The 18,723-nt window shown below is 42.6% G+C and overlaps 1 protein-coding gene across 1 annotated transcript in view; it reads left to right on the plus strand.

The window, feature by feature from the left end:
* The first annotated feature begins 7,111 nt into the window (after positions 1-7,111).
* Positions 7,112-18,723, plus strand: part of LOC124789268 (isoaspartyl peptidase/L-asparaginase) — a 63,131-nt gene continuing 51,519 nt past the window's right edge. Inside the window, exon 1 of the mRNA XM_047256567.1 lies at positions 7,112-7,202. The gene's annotated coding sequence lies outside the window, so the exon portion shown is untranslated. The remainder of the gene's footprint in view (positions 7,203-18,723) is intronic.

The following is an 18,723-nucleotide window of genomic DNA, read 5'->3' on the forward strand; positions in this document are numbered from 1 at the left end:
AGCTAACATGCTGAATGTTTGTTTAGACTTGGGAGGAGATCTCTATCTGCCTCCGATCTCGAGAAAATGGGTCCCATGCAGCGCGCTCACTTCCGATCTCACGCCCGCGAGAGTGACATACTCCCAACATCTCTCGTATCTCCTAAACCGCTCGAGACATCGAAACGAAAGTTTAGCGAATGATAGCACACAAGGAGGAGAGTGTTTTGCCAATTATTAAACACACGGAACTTTCGTATCTATGGCGATATATCACTACTTATACTTCTTTTTTTTTATTTATTTCACTTGTAACGGAACTGAAATGATGGTGGGCTGACAGTAATTTGGAGCCCGCGCGTCGGAAACGGGTGCGCTGGTGTGAGACTGCCAGGGAGTGCACCCTGATGCCATCTATTGGCGAAACTGGGAATTAGCGCTGCCTGTCAGACAATGCACTAAGCTCTCGGAGTCAAATGTATTCTTTTTCTTGGTAATTATAAGCTATTACTGTATGATTTAATGTTATAAGGCGCTAGTAGTAAATTATTAACACTGGTATGAACTCCAGGGTAATAAATATAAATATTCTTAAATACTAAATGATTTTGGTGAAAAGGTGGTAGGGGAACGCCCCCACTCTTGGTGATACGAGCGTAGCTAGAGGTAGCTGGAGACACAGGGACTGAACAATGGAATGGCCTGGGGAGTGTTGACGTGACCGGACGTGCGTAACTGTGCTCACGCAAAAGTGATTGTGCAACAGCGAAGAGGCGAATATCGTCGCCGTTTGTGGAGTAGAACGCGACGAATGGTAGTCGAAGCCGTCTCTATGCCACTGGGGCTGATTGTAAGAGTTCCTGCGCCCAGATTTTATGGCGGACGTGCAGTAGCTTATACGAGTGCTACAGCTCGTAGTTCCAGCCGCCATTGAGGGCATGAGTCGTGAAGAGCTGCGTTAGCCACATGCATCTCACCACCAGCACCGACATGTCTACCCAAGGCAAGACTGCTGGCAATTGTTAAGTCGAACTTTATATACATGTAAAAGGAGAATACCAGTTTTCTTTTATGCAAGTGCAGAGGACAGAATATAGTAATGAGTAAAATTACGACGCATGTTGTTCATTGTAAAGTGTAGTAACCTGAAACATAGTGTAGTGAAATCAGACTGAGGCCACCATCGCCTCTTTCATTTACAATTCTTTTGGTTGTAGAATACTTTAGCGTATAAGAATGTTGAAAAGAGCAATGGTCACACCAGAATGAGTCGCCTATTTATAGTTACTTAAATTTTTCTGAGTAACCTTTCAAGTAAAGTCACTTAACTAATTCAATATCAATTGTCCAAAGAGTAATATCCAAAATCATTAAATAAGTTGAAGGATAGAATTTTGTTAACCTAAGTTGCATAAGTTGTCTTGGTGGTAATTACCAAGCCAACTCACAGAAATTGAGAGAGTATTTGCTTTGTAGAATCACCTAGAATGATCAGAAATAGTAATATTCAGAATTAAGTTTAAATTCAACTCAAGCCGTTTCACTTTGAAATGAGCCAAAAACTGATTTATTCTTTTGCTCCTTCAGAGCTGGCGACCGTAGTTATAAGTATTTTCAGGAGGATTCGACGGTAAGTCTGCTGCTCTCGTCGTGCTGATAGGATTATCCACTGCTGCTAGCAGTGGTGATTGGATACATAAGCTCACTACCAAGTTAAGTGGGTCAGGTAGGCAGTGTTACCGTGTGAACTGTAGGGCACTGCAGGCCGTGGATCGAACCCGTTCAATCATCACAGCTCTTTCGGAAATAGTCCGGTTAGGAGTGTACTAATCATTAGGTAAATACTGGCGAGTAACGGTCAAAAATGTATACGCAAGTGAATTTAGCAAGGTCCATGTAGCACCTAATTAGTGTGGTGCAATGGCGAGGGTAGGAGTGGAGTAAAAGTGAGCTGAGCTTGTGGCAGCTGTGCTGTATTCAAAGATTAACAACGTGAATTCACTACTACCTCTTACCATTAGGACTGAGCTATTTACGGTTAAAATACGTAGCAGTAAGCGCAAAGGCGTGACAGCTACAAGTCCGTATTGGCTTTATACATACGGAATTAGGAAGCGGGTCATTCCGTCAGTGGAGGGAGTTAAAACAACCGAGTCAGTTGAGAACATACCCCATTTACTGATGGAAAGATTCGGCGGTTCGGTCGCACACTCCAGTCACTAATTTTTTAAGAGTTATCGACAGCTAGCGAAACAAGAGCTTCCTAGTATGATAATAAACATGAAATTTCTTCTTTTATGTTACTGCAAACCGATATTATGAGGTTTTTCGTAAGCTATTGAGCTCTGTAATTGCCAATTACTTGTTTAATGAGGCCCTACGTTTCGGAATTCTGTCTAAATAGCTGCTGTGAGATGAGTTTGGCACATTACATTGTGACAAAGGAAGTACAATTAAACCAGTCACCAAGAGAAATGTGGCCTTTACTCATAAATGGTGATGCTTCTTCGAATGAGAAAAGGTGAACAACTCACACAAAAACAGATTGGCAATTCTGTTGGAATTTTGGTGGAATCCCCGTAACCCATCGTAATTTTAACACTGAGCGACGGGAATGGAAACTTACCAAAGGATTTTATTCCTTCTCTTGATCTGAGCAGTGTTAAAATAATGACGAGCGTTCCTTCAGGCGGAATGATAGCCACATGCCAGATACTGTTTACTCACCTAGGGCTTGCCAAACTGACAATACGTGATCGCGAATAAAATAGTTGTTATTGAGAAAAATAAACAATTGATCTGTCGCACAACACAATGGTCAGTGTATTGTCAGCAGCGAAGGATAATGCGCGCGACAGGAATGCACAAGCTAGCCATGTGTGCCTTGTGAGATGGAGTTCGAAAAACATTGTCATGAAAGTAGATCTCCCTTTGTCAGCAGCACATTTCAACAAATTAAATATATCTAATCATAACGCTCTTTTAGGATATTCCTACTTTCGTAATAATACCGACCATTTTCTTCATTTGTGTAGCCTGTTGATGTATAATTAGTTTATTAATGCTGATAATGTCCATGCAACAATTGAAATGCTTTTTCTCATCAAGGCGAACCAATTAAAACATTGTTATTTGTGACTGCTTTTCGACTGTTTCTAGCTTCCAGTGGAAATATGTTGTTCGCATGCATGTAGTACAGTGTGTCGTATTACATTATCACATCCATATCAGAGCAATCACAGTGAAAGTTTTATACTTCAGATCTTGGACGCTTTTTACCACAAGAACAAAGGGATCACACTTGTGGAGATTATCCCTTTCTAAAATTTTGTAACAGATCGTACAGATACGCTAGCTTACTAGGCAGCGAGAATATAACCTTGCTTTACTTTCCTGCCTTGATTCCTAATCACATGATTTTATAATATTCCTTGCTTCCTTATTCACTACCCTCTGACCCTTCTTGCGATCTGAAAACATAGCGGAGGCATATGGTGCAATTCCAGCGGCCAATGCCTCATCAGTTACTGAAGTATGCATTTTTCTTGACAGAAGAAAAACAAAACAAAACTATGCAGATATAAATAACAGAAAAGTATATCGTGCTAACGAAGAAAGCTGGAGCGTTTAAATGGCGAAAAACGAAACACTACCCAAAGGCAATAAAATTCAGTATACAGTAAGGCAAAATTTATCGCGTTGGCAATACTACCACTGCTGATATGCGCCGTTCCAATGTGAGCATATGGCCGGGCTAATTTTCCGCTCCCCTCGTCAAATTTCCCACGATGCTAGCGAGGCAAGCGCGACGCGCGGCGCGAGAAACTGTGCCTCAACCACAACGCCGCGCGACCTGGCGCAGGTGCGTGTCGCGTCCCGGTCGCGTCGCGTCGCAATTTGCGCGGCCTCATTTGAACCTGCAATGTTACAAAAACGCGCGCTGCGCTGCGTCGCGCCACACATGCTATACGCGTCTCAATTTGCGCCTAGCCTCACTGGTGCTTCCATTGTTCGAATCACTTGTTGTAGTCATCTTTAGAAATGGCTGACAGCGCCTCACTCGTTTTTTTTTCTCTTGACTTCTTCAGTGTTGCCATATCAGCGTCTTTTCACGCCCCTGTTCATGCGTGCAAATAAGAAAAAGTCGCACGGAGCCAGGTCAGGCAAGTAAGTTGCGTGGGGCAGCGGAACCATGCCATTTTCAGCCAAAAACTGTCTAACAGAGATAGCTATGTGTGCGGGTGCTTTGTCGTGATGGAAGAACCAGTCTCTTGTTTGTCACAAATTGGGTCTTTTTTGACGAACACTATAGTGCAATTTTCTTAAAACTTTCAAATAAAAGGTGTGATTGACGGTCTGATGTGGGATAACAAACCCTGAATGAACTACGACCTTCTCATCAAGAAAGCAAATCAGCATTGTTTCAATGTTTGATTTGGCTTGAAAACATCTTTTTCGATGGGGTGTCGATGACGTCTTCCACTGGCTTGACTGTTGCATTCTTTCTGCGTCGCAACCACTGCACCATGACTCATCGCCGGTAATGACCTTTGACAGAAAATAAAGATTAGTTTCAAACTGTTGTTTCAAAGCACGATGTATTTCATCCTGACGTTCCTCTTGATTGTCAGTCAGAACCTGAGGAACAAACTTGGTACCAATCCTTTTCATTCCCAAATCTTCCTTTAAAATTGGCTGAACCGAGCTCCAAGATAACCCACTAATCCGTGACAGTCGATCAACTGCACAAGCTCTCCAATTTTTTTTCAGTATTTTCGTCGATTTAGGCAGTTCAAAAATGGTTCAAATGGCTCTGAGCACTATGGGACTTAACATCTGAGATCATCAGTCCGCTAGAACTTAGAACTACTTAAGCCTAACTAAACTAAGGACAACACACACATCCATGCCCGAGGCAGGATTCGAACCTGCGACCGTAGCGGTCGCGCGGTTCCAGACTGAAGCGCCTAGAACCGCTCGGCCACACCGGCCGGCTATTTGGGCAGTTGGTGGACGTCGAGAACGAAGTTTCTCATCAGTCGACATGTCGCCATTTTTAAATCGAGCGAACCAATCGTACACTTGAGTTTTTCCCATAGTGTCATCTTGGTAAATTGTTTTCAACATTAAAACAGTGTCAGTAGCATTTTTACCGAGCAGAGAACAAAATTTCACAGCTGCACGTTGTTCACTTAAACTTGCAATTGTGCTGAATCATATTACTTTTCTTGCTTTTCTTTTCTTATATGTAAGTTATATATAAACTGAATGAGCTATAAACCAAAGACACCGCCAAAAGCAAATTAACGAGTTGTTTTGTGGCAAGGATAATGTTTTGATACACCGTGAATATCTGTATGAAACGAAATAAAAAATACGCTATTCAATTTATTAATTAATGTTTGGGGAAGTCGTACCGTACGGACGTATGCTTGGATCCGTCGTACCAGCATTGTTCAAAATGTATATTTTAACCATTCGTTAAAAGTATTACAAAAAGTTATTAGAAAAAAGGAATATTTATTTGCACGGTTGAGAGGTCAACTCCTATCTGTTCACCATTTCACTCACCCCGGGACCCTGCATCAAAAGGTTCGGTGCAGACAAGAATAATTAACGCCGTATCTGGACGAGCGTTCCTGCATCAACATTGTCACACTCAAAACTAAGCACAATGGAATTAATGTGACTTGTTTGGCACCTATTGAACTTGGTTTACTTATACTAAAAATATTGTCCTTTGTGTGTTTAAGAACTTATAGACAGATCGACAATTTGAATGGTTGCGGTGATTATTTGGTACCGCCCACTACTGGAAGCAGCAGTACGAAATGCAGATTATGTCTATTGAATGATATTCAAGGTCTGTTGATCTTGGTATCACTCAAAATTCACCTAAGATTGTGCACAGACTCAAAAATTACCTTCAAATTTTTCCAATTATTCAAGCAATTATTAATCCATTTCCACATCCCTATTCACCATCATAAAAAATGCAACAAGAACAAAACAGCGCTAGCAAAATTAATCACTGCAGATGAACAGAAAAAACCAGGTCAACAACACAGGCTGCACTGAACTGGCAATGATTTGCCCTATACACACCTAGCGCAGAAATGCGTACTAGACACGTTCCTCCCACGGCAATGTTATTCCGTTTTTTCTTTTTTTTTTACTTTCTTTACTTGAGTATGGGACATTCCGTGTATCTACCTATAAGAACTCTGGTCTAAAATAAGAACACTGTTAGAAAATAAGGAAGTTAGGACAAATTAACAAATAATGTAGGTTAATTCTTACAGAGAAGAAAACAGCAACCAGCCACTATTAATACTGCTATTTATTTAGGTAAATAGCGCCGTTACCGGTTTCAAACTGGCAAGTTCATTATCAGACGGCTGTTCACATGATTTTAAAGATACATTTTATTATCGTCCGTTTTCGATTTTTATTATTCCACTGTGGCGAAGTATTTTTGGTATGTTGTTGCCGTCGAAACCTCCACGCGATTTTGTTGCGAAGTTGCTGGATTGTATTTTTCGCATATTCCTAAATATCTGTAATCTGTAATCTCTGTGATAACTTCACATGTGGCAAATTCTTTTTGGTATGGGTGTAAGTGTGGTGCTTTGTACAATATGGTGATGTACAACACACCAAAAATACTTCGCCACAGTGGAATAATAAAAATCGAAAACGGACGATAATAAAGTGTATCTTTAAAATCATGTGAACAGCCGTCTGATAATGAACTTGTCAGTTTGAAACCGGTAACGGCGCTATTTAGCTAACTAAATAGCAGTATTAATAGTGGCTGGTTGCTGTTTTCTTCTCTGTAAGAATTAACCTACATTAATTGTACACAGCCACGGTCTCAACATGTCAGTTTTAGACAAAATAGCAAATTAACAAAACTGGCGGGAATAATAGGATGTTGCTAGAGAAATGAGAAGGTCACCTGTCGCCGGGAAGCCAGTGTGTAGTACAAACGAGGCGACGACCGCCTTCCAGCAGAACAACGAGTAGCAGACGCGCTGCGGAGTACGCCGTTGCATTCCTTGGCCCCGATAGCAGCCGCAACGCGACGCTCTGAGCCGGCGTACCAGATAAGGAACGGCGCTACACGCGGCTGGTCCCGCTCTGCGACCCCGGCTGACTCCTGCGCGGCAGCGAAAGATTTGAAAAGCTGTTCTCAGCTGCATCCTTTCTTCTCCAGCCCACGGGTGAGCGAATCATCTAATTACACGTTCTGTTCTGCGGGTAAATGTTCTACAAAAGCCGATTCGAAGTACTGTTCAAACTATTAACTTCAACTACTTTTGTTGGCCGCTGTGGCCGAGCGGTTCTAGGCGCTTCAGTCCGGAACCACGTGGCTGCTATGGTCGCAGGTTCGAATCCTGCCTCGGGCATGGATGTGTGTGATGTCCTTAGGTTGGTTAGGTTTCACTAGTTCTAAGTTCTAGGGGACTGATGACCTCAGATGTTAAGTCCCATAGTGCTCAGAGCCATCTGAACCATTTTTCAACTAATTTTGCTCTTTGTATAATTGCTAGTCTAGGGAAAAAAGGAATTAACCTCCTGATAATTTTTTGGTGTACTTCATCAGTTAGAAAAAAGATACTGATGCACGAAAGCTACCAATAAGAATAATATGTGGTGTTTACCTACGGTCGTCATGTATCTATTCAAAGAGTTGAGTATTGTAACTGCACCGTCAGAATACATATGTTTGCTAATTAAAGTCGGCATAAATAGTCAATCACACGTTACGAAGAATAGCGACGTCTATACCTACAACGCCAGAGATAAAAAAGACAATTATCACCCATTATTTCAACTGTAAGTGCTCAGAAAAGCGTACAACACGCAGCAACAAAAGTTTTTGATTATTTCCTGAATTCCGTAAAATGTGAAAGGTAGCAAAGCAAGTTTTACGTCCAACCTAAAATCATTTCTCCTGGCCAACTTTAAAGAAATTTCTCTTTAAAAGCTAGTAGCCTGTAAGCAAACAAAGAGAGAAAAAGAAGTAATTTTTAAGATTAGTTGAACTATTACGGCTAAAAAATTATATATTCATTATACACACTAACTATAGTCAGGTATAGATCTAAATATCCTGTAAATTGATTCATTCCATATCATTGCTATGAAAGAATCAGTCAAACTACCAACGCAACAACTAAGTAACTAACTAACTATTCCGTTCAATTTAACATTGTATTTGTGGGTGGTATGTTTTGGGTATACAGTCGTGTAGCTCAGAACCCCGGACAAAAATTTGTGCCGGCCGCAGTGGTCGAGCGGTTCTAGGCGCTACAGTCTGGAACCGCGCGACCGCTACTTTCGCAGGTTCGAATCCTGCCTCGGGCATGGATGTGTGTGATGTCCTTAGGTTAGTTAGATTTAATAGTTCTAAGGTCTAGGGGACTGATGACCTCAGATGTTAAGTCCCATAGTGCTCAGAGCCATTTGAACCATTTGAAAAAAAAAGAAAAATTGTCACGCCTAGAAGACACCATGCTAATACCCTGCCACACTGCCTCTTATCTTCGTAACAGTCTCAGCTCGGCGAGAAAGAGAGTCCAGAACTTTTTTCAGGTACACCACGTCTAGGTGAAGCCACTCATTGATGATTAGATTGAGAAAAATTAAAAATTACGGCCATGTAATTCGCGCATTATTGCAAGCAGTTGCAGAGATTTTCTGTGGAATTAAGACAGTATGATTTAGCGGACCAGTGGAGATGTTATAGAATGCTTGGGTATTCGTCAAACCGTGAACATATATCTGCAACCCTATAAATACGACTGTAGTCTTCTTCGATGACGGAAGTAGCCATGGAATAATCATCATGTGAATGTAGATGAAAGGGCAGCACATTTTCACTGATAGTTTTGAAGTCAATCTCATTTTTAGACGTTCGTATTCCCTTTCGCCTGTTTCAGTCATGCAGTTTTATATTTTATCATTTCATCAATTAAATTCAATATCGCTTGTGTTATCCGAACATTACTAACAGGTCTTCTCTTTTTACCTACAACTTACCTTAGAAAACAGGTTGCGAACTTACGTCTATAGCATTTGTCGACTTAGAGAAAGTTTATGGCAATATTGACTGGAATAGTCCCTCTGAAATTCTGAAGTTAGCAGGTGTACAATACAGGGAGCGAAAGGTTATTTACAAATGGTGCAGAAACCAGACGGCAGTTACAAGAGGCGAAAGGAATGAAAGGGAAGCCGTGATTGAGAAGGGAGTGAGGCAAGGTTGTATCCTACCCCCAATGTTATTCAACCTGTGCACTGAGCAAACTTTAAAAGAAACCAAAGAGAAATCTGGGCTATGAATTAAAGTCCAGGGAGAAGAAATAAAAAAACTGAGGTTTTGCCGATGACATTGTAATTCTATCAGAGACAACAAGGGACTTGAAATAGCAGTTGAAAGGAATGCACTGTGTCTTGAAAGGAGGATATTAGATCAACTATCAATAAAAACAAAACAGCGATATGGAATACAGACGAACTGAATCAGGTAACGCTTAGGCATTTAGGTTAGTAAACGAGACACTTAAAGTGGTAAAAGAGTGTTGCTAATAATTGATGATGGCCGAGGTAGACAGGATGTAGAATGTAGACGGCTTATGCCCAGAAAATCGTTTCTTAAGAAGAGAAATTTATTTACATGTAATATAGATTTAAGTGTCAGGACGACTTTTATGAAAGTATTTGTGTGGAGTGTAGCCATGCATGGATGCGCAACATGGACGACAAACAGTTTAGACAAGACGAGAACGGAGGCTTTTGAAATGCGGTGCTACAGGAGAATGCTGAAGATTAGTAGATCACGTAATTAATGGGGTGGTACTGAATAGAACTGGGGAGAAAAGAAATTTGTGTCACAACCTGATTAGAAGATGGAATCGGTTGATAGGACACATTCTGAGGCATCAACGGATCATCAATTTAATACTGTAGGTGATGGTTGGGGGCAAAAATTGCAGAGGGATACCAAACGATGAACACAGTAAGCAGATTCAGAAGTGTGTAGGCTGCAGTAGTTATTCATAGATGAAGAGGCTTGCACAGGATAGAGTAGCATGCAGAGCTGCTTCAGACCAGTGTTCGGATTGAGGATAAGAGAAACAACTGTTTTGAATTGTATATCCTGTCTTATGTTCACGGTACGTGAACCAATGTCCCATGTCGTGGCGTGAAAAACACGCCCTAAACATAACATAACCATTTCAGGAATCAACTACGCGATCCACACTGACCAAGTTGAACGTTTCATTGGGCTGTCGCTGCACTAGACACATCGCATCTTTTAAACAGAAGCAAAATGGCGACTCGACACTCGCACACTATGCGCCTCCAGTTAACATCTATACAGTTCTTATTTGGCAGTTTTATGGACCACTATGAGAAATGTCCTTCTGCCAGATACCGGACTCCAAGTGTCTATTGCATGAGTTGCTTCAGCGATGTTAGCTCCGAAACCACTGTAAATGTACTTGCATTCATTTTCAGCAGCAATTTCTTTTGGATTCGCAATCGATTGTCGTTGACAAGGCGTAACAACACCCGTCTCCGATCCCTGTCGGTTAAGGTGTTTTTACTTTCTTGAAACAAAATTTTGTAGTTCATTGGTAATGAGATACAGGAATCTCACGAAATGTAGTGTCATGGATAGAGATCGCACCGTACCACGCTGACCCATCTGTTGCGGAGACGCCTGTGCCACCTACAAGCAGACCGAAATAAACCAGTTTCGTTATGCAACACACAGATGGCACTAATGGCTGTAGGCGTTAACAGCACGTGGTGTACAGGAAGGAGACACATTTCATACAGGAGCATGCTAGTGGAGAACATTGCAACAAGGTAAGTAGTAGAGATGGGCAAACTGAAACACGTAACTGTTTCGAAACAAATGAAACAGTACAATGTAATGTTTCGATACGCTGTTTCGAAACAGTGAAACAGTTTGTGTTTTGTTATCTAATAAACCTACACATTTTATTATCTTGAATGTCTACTGTATAAGTTTGTCCATATAAACACAAATGAGGTGCGAGAGCGCTAATCATATCGCAGAAAGTATGAAACTATCACTTAGGCGTCGTGGCAGTTTCGTATTTCCTGCAGCAAATGCGCTGCTTTCGTGTCGTTTGACTTTCATACTTTTCAATTGGCTGAGGACAGCCATAGCCTAAGACAGAAGAACCACCACGAACGGAACTGGAGGTGGGAGCAAACTGCAGACACAACGGATATGCTACTGGGATTCCCACTTTCCGTTAGTATGGGTAATATACCCATCCTGCTAATTTCCATGCACACTAGGGGAATCATTGTGGATAATAGGCACAGTGACTATAGTCTCACAAATAATGCCAAATAATTCGAATAAATAAATAATATAACAGAAAAAATTTTGTCTTTCAAGGTGTTTCGAACCGTTACTATAAGTTCATCATGCTTGCCAGCCCTTCCCGTTCACCATTACACTATCAGTGATATGTCAAACAGATTGCTTGCAATTATACCTACATCAAATTTATGTATATGTCTAATAACTGTCACTCTACGCCTTTTTTTATTCGAAATGTTGTAGGCTTACTTGCGTTTCTTAATATGATTACTGTACATGAACAGAGAAGCGTATGTTATAAAAAAAGTGTAATTTAACTGAATGATTTTCACCTATTTATTATTTTGAATGTGAATAGTATGCGTTGTTTTATTGTTTGGCTAGTGTTTATAAAGCAGATGTTACGTCATTTCGGCATAGGACAGTCAGCTAGAAACGAAGCTTTATTTTCGGATATCTTAAGCTTCATGCTATTGCTTGTCAAAAAGATTTCGACACTCTTGAAAGTGTTTCACGAAGTGGTATGCTGTGTTTCAGTACCTGTGCCGAGCCCGAATCTCGCCCGACACAGAGCGGAATGAAACATCACTGTTTCGATACAATTAGTCCGGTCCAAGCACAGGTGGACTGAAACAGCCTTATTTTGAAACAACGATACAGTTTCTGTGTCTGGCTCGAGATCGAATCTGGTCCGGTTATCCGAGACAGGGGCGCAATGAAACACCACCGTTTCGAAACAGTGAACCACAGCCGTTCCGAAACACTGAAACAGTTCCACGTATCGATACACTGTATCGAAACATAGAAACAGTAGCCAAGTCTAGTAAGTAGGAAGTCGCGTGTGAAACGTGGGGCATTCCGTAAAGCAAAACCAAGGCGAAATGCTTTCTTTATGGTCGTGCATGTGGCAGTGTGCGTACGCATAAGCTGCACGTCTGAATCGTAAGCATTTTGCGCGCAAACTGCAATCACCGCACGATGCATGGATGTAAGGAATTCAGGTCACTGCAGAGTATTGGCTACAAATACGTCATACTTGCGTTAATGGTTATTCGCTGTGCACGTTGTCAGCCAATGTGATATGGCTTATACGCTGAATATTGTATTTCCGCTGGGCATTCAATGGGATATGGTAAAACAATGATTCTGACCATAGCGACATCTTCTTGGAATTTCATTGTAAAAGAATCCGTGGAAATACTCCTGGCAGAAAATCTGATGATCCGTGACAGCGGACAATGCATGGAACAAGGATGTAGCCAAAGTGTGTGTGTGTGGGGGGGGGGGGGGGGGGGGGGATATACAAGGGGCCCGAAACACTTAACCTCCCCTCCCCTAAATCGCACCTAAATGACTTAGCTGCAGTGTAGTGATTTTCAGTCATACTTGCTTGAGGTCAGTTGTCCTCTTAATCACCTTAGTCCTTACTATCAGTTGAATTTAATGTAAGTGCTGCCGTTTACAGTTTTTATGCTGTGTACTGATGTGATACAGTTTCTAGTTTCTAATTATGGGTAAGTTTGTAACAAGAAGGAGATTTTGATTCGTCTACTAGCGTTATGGTAAGTTAAAAGTAAGTATGCACTACTATAATAACCTAAATACCTATCAATAGCAGTTTAATTTTAGCACTGAAGTCGTTATTTCGAGACAGGTAGAACTGGGGGTTTCAATACTTCAAAAGGCAGTGGATCGGTAAATATCATTACAAATTACATTAAACTAAAATCAGTCCTTAAAAATACACTTGGATTTGCATGTGTCGCCCAAAACTCGTGTTGATCAACACAAAATATTGCCCAAACGTCGATGGTTGCATTTCTTTAAAAAAAATTGCCCAGTATTCTATCATTAGTAGCCCAAATGGCAAAATATCGCCAATCTTGTCACCTGGTCGGTACTCAGATCCGATATGGAACGATGAGGAGAGGTCTGTGGAGAGCGGAAGGAGTGTATGATAACCACACATTCTATAGATCATTCGTTTCTAAGAGACTATTTGGCGGGCTGCTTGTATTCGTCCGATCCGACTGCGCCCTGAATCCCCCCTTTCGTCCAAAATCTATTTACGCCCTTGTTATACTTTAACAACTGAAGCCAGCAGTTCAGTGCACAAGTAAATCATGTACGAAACATGCACAATTAAACGAAAAACAAGTTTTTCCACACTTGAGGCAACTCTGCGCGTTGAGGGCAAGGTGGTTTGAATCCATCCGCTGGCAACCTTGAAAATGGTTTTCTGTGGTTTCCCATTTTCAGTTTTGGCAAATTCCGGGGATGGTCTCTTACTATAGGCCGCAGCCAGTTCCTTTCTTTCCTGGCAGTTTCCATTTCCGTTAAAGATGCGGGCTCTCTGCTTAAATGAAAAAATCTGCATCGAAGGTGAGCCAAACATCTCTTTTAAGACTCCTGACACTAAAAACCATAAGATAAATAGATGATAATCCCAGTTCTCCTCTTTTATGCTCATGCATTTGTCTGCCGGAACATTGTTTAATCCGGGAAATGATCTACCTACACTGCAAGAAGTGGCAAATACATACTGAAATGAGGAAATTTGGAAAAGTACAAGATTGAATGATTCCAGATCCTTTGCATTTTGTCCACCAAAAATTGTTCTTTGTTCTCTGTCGAACAGAGATCTCCTTATTCCAAAATCCCTGCAGGTAATAATCATGGTGTCCCGAAAAACCTGTTCTCGTCCATTTCAGATCACTTTCTCGCCTCAGTGTGAAATGACCTTTGAGGGTGAAGGGAGATTGTAGCATGACTGCTTCTCAGTGGTTTGCGAAAATACGACACATCTAAGTAACGAGATTATATCTCTGCTTGGTGAAAACTTCAAGATCATTGTCGAATAAAAAGGCTTATCGTTCTTTATGGAAATCTTCAGAACAAACGAAAAACATGAGTCTTTTTAAGGTCCTCTTCAACAAATCGGACCCCCCATTGACAAAATCTTGGCTATGACCTTGCGTGGTATCCTGTCAAATTCACGATTTGCTCTAATGGAAGACAACAGACAGCGCCAACGACTGCGGCGAGAGGTAGCGCAGAGGACAGTTGCGTTTTGCGGTTCCACCAGCGAGGGCGCTGCCGCCGTAAGGTGTAGTTGCCCGTCATCATGATTTTGACGCATGCACAGAATACTTCATGCGCGCTATATATTGTGGATTGGAGAACGCCTTCGTGAGATTAAACGCATGCCCCTTTCAAAACGCAACATCGCTCCTGGTCATGATTGCATTACCTACCGCCACCTCAAGGAATGCCCTCTCTTTCCTCGCCACCCTTGCCACCCTGTACAACACCATCTTCTCCATTGGCTTCTACCCTGACTTGTGGGAGACTTGCCATACCTCATTGTTCCTTAATCCTAATCTTCCGACACCTCCTCCTGTCACCCCATCTGCCTCACCTCCGTGTCCAGTAAGGTCTTTGAGTCCATCTGCCCCTACCATATCCATCAGAACCTAAATCAACACCCAGAGTGGTTTCCAGCCCTCCTTCTCTGCTGACAAGCAGCTCCTTAACCTCACCCATCTCCTCTTCCTCCTACTTCACTCCCGTCGCTCTGCTGTTTTTGTTTCGACCGCCAGAACGCCTATGACCGTGTATGGCATTCCAAGCTCGTTTATAAGCTCCAGCAGACCTACACCTTTCCTACCAACTTTATCCTTCTCACTGCTCCTTCTTCTCCTGCCATCCTTCTTATGTCACCATTCATAATACCAATAATATAATAACAATTCCCGTACCTTCTACCGCCGATGTGCCCCAGGGCTCCATCCTTTCTTCTCTCCTATATCTCCTGTACACCGCTGATATACTCAGACCACCCCACTCATCCATCTCCTTCAATATGATGATACCACCTTCCTTGCCCTCCCCTCTCACCTACCCTCCAACGGTCCCAGAGCTCCCTCTAAACCCACAAATATCAGTTTACCACTTGGTGCAACCAGTGGCTCCTTCAAATCAATCCTTCCAAAACCCAAGCAGTCATTATAGGATGTACCAGCTCCTTCTTCTGGCTTCATGATTTCTACATCACCTTCTATGGCCGCCCTATTCAACTTACCCCTATCTAGAAATACCTTGGCCTCACCCTTGACCATAACCTCACCGGGACTCCCCATCTCTTTACCATCCAATGCAAAGCCTGCAATAGATTCTACCTCATGAAACTCCTGTCTGGCTGGACATGGTGCTTGCACCCTTCCACTATCCTTCATCTGTACGAATCCTTGATCTGCACCATCCTTTGTTGTGCCAATGTTGCTGGATCTATGCTCCTCCTAAATTCTATAAAGCCCTCCAAATTCTGGAACGCCATGCACTCCCCCTCACTTTCTGTATCCATCTGCCATCCCTCACAACGGTGCTCTATGACCTCATCCCCTTCCAACATCCCCTCCTTTTCCTTTAACACATCTGTATGTATCCTCTACACCAATCACTGCCTCGATCCCCTCACCCCTTGGTGTCACCATTCCTCTCCACTCCCCACTTTCTGCTATGCCTTTACCGATGTCCCCCCCCTCTCTCTCCACCTCTTTTCACAAAGGAACTTCCTCTGTCTCCCCATCCTGGATGATATGCTTCACCCCGATATTTATCCTTCCTTCCAACTCTGACCCTCCCCTTACCCTCCCCTCCTCCCTTGGGCTTCCTCTGACCCTCTGCTGTCATCTCCCTCCTCCCCCCTGTCCTTCTCACTTCTCCTTTCCCAGTCCTAGCGCTCCCTCCCCATCTCCAGCCCCTTGGTGTGCTACAGACTCCATTCCTCCACCCCATTCCTGCCCCTCCCCTCCTCCATCAACCCCCTCATCTCTGCTTCCTCTCTCCCTCCTCTCTGACCTCTACTTCTTTCGCAGGCCCTTCAAATTTTACTGCAGTTACTTTGTTATGTTATGGTGTTCGCCGTGTATATCACATCAGTACAGTGCGTGTTCAGTGTAATCGTCTCATGCTGTGAACACCGTTTTTAATTATGCTGTTCATCCGCTAGTGTTAACGTGCTACATCTTCTTCCAGTACCATTTTGACTAAGTTGATTTTACATATATCCAACTAACCATTTTTTTAACATTTTAATTCCACTTGCTTCCCCCTTCCCATGTGTACATTTCTTCATTTATCCCTGTATTTTATACATGTAATGTTCTCCTATGATATTTTGCGTAATCTCTTGGCTGAAGAGCGGCGAATTTTGCCGCTGCCAGCCACCACCTCCTTCCATGGGGCAGGGGAATGAAATGATAATAGAGAAAAAAAAAATTCTTCGTCTAGAAGGACGTTACGCTGGCCACGAATTACCGATCCGTTAGTCTTCTTAGTGGTTTGTGCAAAACCTTCGAGAGAGTCATCGAGGCCCGCATTTTGGAACCAATGGTGCCAGATGGTACAATCGAGGAAGAACAGTATGATTTCCAACGTAAACTATCCGCAGACTTGCAACTCTGTCTGTTTGAACATGTTACCAGAAATTTTGATGTTTCTAGTGCTACTTCAGCGGTCTTCTTAGCTGTTGAAAGGGCCTGTAATAAGGTAAGGAGGGAACAACTAATTCGGAAACTGAATGAACTGTCGTCGACATCCAATTGTTATGTGAAACTTATCGCTAGTTTTTTGACAGACGGAAAGATGATTGTTAAAGTAGAGGGCCAATCGTCTGATACCCAACTGGCGCAGGTGGGGTTGCCTCAAGGATCCGTTTTATCCCCCTTACTATTTAATCTCTATGTAAATGACATGTCAGCTGTCACAGGGGTACAAAACTGCACAGTTTGCCGATGATTCGGCCTTTTTCACCAGCGGAAGACATACGCACGCCAATATTCGAAGCCTTCAGTACCATCTAGATGCCATAGCTGCTTGGTGCAAAACCAATAAAGTGAAACTCAATCCCGCCAAGACGACAGCCATCAATTTCAACAAGAAACGCTCATCAATCCTTACGAACTTGAGACTGCATAGGAGAGCAACGGTGACTTACCTGGGGGTCACCTTGAACAAACTCTTCTTCCTCCATAAACATACTGACTCTCTCAGGAACAAACCTTTTAGTATGGCCAAGAAACTCCTCCCTTTTTTCAAGTGTACTGATCTCAATAACACAGCAATGCTTCGATTATATAAAGCGACGGTTCTCTCTAAGATATTGTATGGCAGCTCGGTCTGGGGTCTTGGCCAGCTGGGGTGGCCGAGCGGTTCTAGGCGCTACAGTCTGGAACCACGCGACCGCTACGGTCGCAGGTTCGAATCCTGCCTCGGGCATGGATGTGTGTGATGTCCTTAGGTTAGTTAGGTTTAAGTAGTTCTAAGTTCTAGGGGACTGATGACCTTAGAAGTTAAGTCCCATAGTGCTCAGAGCCATTTGAACCATCTGGGGTCTTGCCAGTCCAACACTAACTGACCATCTACAAGTTTTACAAACTATGGTACTCAAACGGATACTTCGAGCCAGCCGCTATACTCGCATCTTTGACTTGCACACAGCCCTCCATGTGGATACAGTACTTGAAGCAGTTCGCAAACTGACGACGACCCTGCAGAACAAAGTAGGCACTTTTGCAAAACTCGGTGTACCACATAAGAATTCTGGGTAGTATAATACCTCTCCCATGGCATCGATATAAGTTACCACGTTCCTTGGTACTACGACATCCTAATCCATTCCACCAATTGGCAGTATCTTACAGACCGATGTACAGGCCCTAAGAAGGTGGCCTCAAAAGTTTATCCAGAATATAGTGAACCCAAGCACCTACTTACGTATCACCATGAGGTCTGGATCGTCGTAGACGATGACACGTCGTTCTACAGCGTGTACAAAAAAAAAAAAAAAAAAAAAAAAGGAGACGCAACCCAGTCAGTTGGTCTTACGATCATCACTATCCTATGTAGCTGTGTCACTTCTTCACTTACTACCAGCAGAGCTTTGCTCCCAGCATCGGTGTGTGGTACGGCACTTCAGATCCCACTGCCACACCTTCAATGTGCAATACAGTGATGCCATTGTAAGTAAGGAAGATTTTACTGGCAGCTACCCAGTTCAGATATTGTGGAGCGTATTGACCGACGACCGGCTGCAGGCCCGAAATTTGTCTGAAAATTCAATTCGCCGGGAAAATTTTAAAATTCATGTAACGCCATTTGTTTACATTTTGCTCTAAGACAAAAAATGTCGTATTATACGTATTTGTAATGCTATTACACGCTTATTTATTATAATAGCACTGGCGAGTGATTGTTAAGGCCATGAAAACAAATCGAAGTACGAGAGTTCATAGGTAAGTACCACAAACTCACTTACCCTTCGATGTTAACGACGAAAATCCTGTTCTGTGTCATAGAGTATACTCTATGTTCTG

The sequence above is a fragment of the Schistocerca piceifrons genome, chromosome 3 (genome assembly GCF_021461385.2).
Source record: "Schistocerca piceifrons isolate TAMUIC-IGC-003096 chromosome 3, iqSchPice1.1, whole genome shotgun sequence".
Classification (NCBI taxonomy): Eukaryota; Metazoa; Arthropoda; class Insecta; order Orthoptera; family Acrididae; genus Schistocerca; species Schistocerca piceifrons.